The 3,098-nt window shown below is 39.0% G+C and overlaps 1 protein-coding gene and 1 pseudogene across 1 annotated transcript in view; both read right to left on the bottom strand.

Annotated features, from left to right (window-relative positions):
• Window positions 1-3,098, bottom strand: part of KANSL1 (KAT8 regulatory NSL complex subunit 1) — a 203,598-nt gene that overhangs the window by 74,570 nt on the left and 125,930 nt on the right. The gene's annotated exons all lie outside the window — the stretch shown is intronic.
• On the bottom strand, window positions 681-2,325 carry LOC106736054 (calcyclin-binding protein-like; annotated as a pseudogene).

The raw sequence follows: 3,098 nt of genomic DNA, 5'->3' as shown, positions 1-3,098 counted from the left end.
ATAGCAGAGGGTGGGGGGTGGGGAATCAGGGATGGCAAAACAAAAGGCAAGGTATGCAGGACATAAGAATTGGAAAATTATTTGCTGAGAACATGTATGTTGATGTGCTTGATTGAGCCAATGCACAGTGTATTTTGGATGGAAAATTCATTTGTGTGTTGTGATGGTGTATAGTGAATTAATGTAGAAAATGAATAAATTAAAAAAAAACCTATTAATACCTATTTCACTAAGCTATACAGTCCCAGAGAGGTGTACTTTATAGTTTGCTCACTTTACTCACTGAGGTTTATGCCTAAAGTCAGACACACATTCATAAATATGTATGTATCAGTTGTGCTTGCTATTGAAAGTCTTTAAATGTATTAAGATCTTTAGTGAATCAATGAAACTGTGGGAAAAAATGGCATAGGAAACAACTGTACATACCAGAGACAGTGTGGGAGAAGCGGGGGAGTTGGCAGAGGGTGAAAGGGAGGGAACAGGGGCGGGGGGGAGGGAGGGCAAAATATTTGAGAATAACTTGTATGGTAATATCCTTGATTGAGCCAATATACTATGTATACTGAATGGAAATTCTCATTTTGTATACTGTATTGATGTATAATGAATTACTGTAAATAAATAAATTAAAAAAAAAAGAATTTCCATATCACAGTTTCTGAAAGAACTTTTAAATCTCAAAATTCTGGTTCTCCTTTGGCTTGCTTCTCTCAATTCCAGCCAGGCTTTATTAATGGCTCGCTTCATATCATCATCTCCATCTTCATAAATTTTCTTTAGAACATTCACCAGCACCTCACTAGGATCTGTTTCAGTGTTGTATGAAGAAGGCTTTTCTTTCTCTTTGCACTCTTTTGCAACCTGAGTCAGGTAGTCCCATTGTGTGCTTTCTGCTTTCTTTCTACATAATACGAGAACTGTATCAGTCTTAACTTTTTTGGAACTGCCTTCAACAGAGATGGGTTTCAAACAATTGTTCAGAATCATGGAGTAACACTTGCCATTTAGGTTCTTTTTTTGTTTTCTTTCTGTCTTTTTTCGGAGAGGTTTCTGCCATAGGGCACTTGCGCTCACCAGAAAGACAGAGAAAGACAGAGACAGAAAGTGAGAAATCACCCCCCGGGGGAACGGCCATGCCGGAATCTCTTCTCTTCCATTCTCCTCTGGGGATATTGGGCATGCACACACAAACACGTCCAAAGTGAGTTTAAGCCACCAGGTCTGGAACTCGAACCGCAGTCAACTACATGGGAATCCTGTGACACAGCCATTATACCAACTGTTGGTCCCGCCATTTAGGTTCTTTACCAAAAGATCAAATGACCTGTCTGTGAAATGCACCTACATGTTCTCAGTAGGAACCTGATGACCTCCAGTTAGGATAATGAAGATTTTCACAAACTTATCTAACTGATCCCATCTATAATTACTGATGTTCACTGTATATCCGTTGTAATGGGAGCAACTACAGCAGCTGGTTCCTCATTGTCAAGAAGTTCTTACATCTTGTTCTTGATTTCTGTCTCAATCTTGGAATATTCAGCTATAAGGACATCACGTACTCTTAGCGGCCTTTTCTAGTAACACTTTTACTTCTTCTAGATCTTTCTGTAGCTCTTCCAGAGTTGAAGTCATGGTCTTGCTGAGCACCAAGGGCCCAAGCTGCAGCTGCACAGGAAAGGGGATGCTGCACAGAGTATGCTCACTGGAGCGAAGAGCACAGTCTGGGTACACTCTGGCCTCTGTACCAGGTCATAGCCTGCCTCCCACACCTAGCAGCATGCCTCCATCCTCTCTGATGAGACCCCACTCATTTTAAGCATCAAGGTCTGGCTGTATAAAATTTATTCTTTTCTTTGATTTTCATTTTGACTATAATGTGGTTTCTTGAACTTGTAAGTCAACCAATCATTATTTCTCCAATTTTTGGGTTCTATTTTCTTTTTATCTCTCTCTTCCCTTATGACTAAGGATATTTTTATATTTACTCAAATGTAATTTTTGACTATATACATTGTGTATGACATTGTATGGATACATGAAATATATTCAAAAAGCTCACGGAAAATGCTATGGTGTAGTTTTTGGCACCAAAATTGACTTACTTTAATTCCATTTTTCCATGAAATGTTTGAAATATTGCATATTAACAAAAGATAAACAATTCATAAGAAAGGGGGGATGAGTTACTGTCTCTGAAGACAAAATAGTGATAGTGTATACTTACCTGAATTATTTTCATTATTTTCATAAGTTATTTCATTCAACCAAAAACTATCTACTATACCAACACAGAAATTATTGTGATCACTACAAAGAAGATGGTCTTGACCTTCAAGAACCCTATAATTGAGTTCCTTCCGCATGGTCGCTGGGGAGAACCTGCCGCTGTGCTGATCGTGCTCTGCCAGACACGGTGTCCATGACGATTGAACTTCCAAGTTTGGGAAGAAACTGACCATCAACCAGATGACTAGAAATCGCTGCAGGACCATAAGAAATATGGGAAAGCAGGAAAATACCTCTCCTCCAAGGGAAAAGGATAACTCGTCTTCATCCACACACAGTTCACGGGAATTCATGGAAATGTCTGATAAAGAATTCAGAACATTCATAATGGCAAAACTAACAGAGATGGAAGACAAGAGAGACAATGAACTGCTGAAGAGGAAGGAGAAAGTTGTTGTTGAGTTCCAGGAGGTGAGGAAATTCATGCAAGATCTAAAAGAGGAATTTCACATTTTACAAAAGAATCAGATGGAACTACAAGAGATGAAAGCTATAATACAGGAAGTCAAAATCTCCCTGAAAAGTATTAAAAGCAGACTAGATCGTACAGAAAATACTATCTCAGACATAGAAAATTGCTAGCCTAAAGAAATCCACCACGAAGACTGAGAAAATGGCCCAAGAATTTGAGACTAATACACGAGATATACTAGATACCATCAAACGTCCAAACATCTGGATAACAGGCATCCCAGAAAGCAAAGAGACTCATAAGGGCACTGATAATCTATTCCATGAGATCCTGCAGGGAAACTTTCCAAACCTAGAGAGGCACTCAAAGATTCAGTCCCAAGAAATACAGAGGA

Source organism: Tupaia chinensis, unplaced genomic scaffold (genome assembly GCF_000334495.1).
Source record: "Tupaia chinensis unplaced genomic scaffold, TupChi_1.0 Scaffold000624_1, whole genome shotgun sequence".
Classification (NCBI taxonomy): Eukaryota; Metazoa; Chordata; class Mammalia; order Scandentia; family Tupaiidae; genus Tupaia; species Tupaia belangeri.
This window is presented reverse-complemented; position numbering and strand designations above follow the sequence as displayed.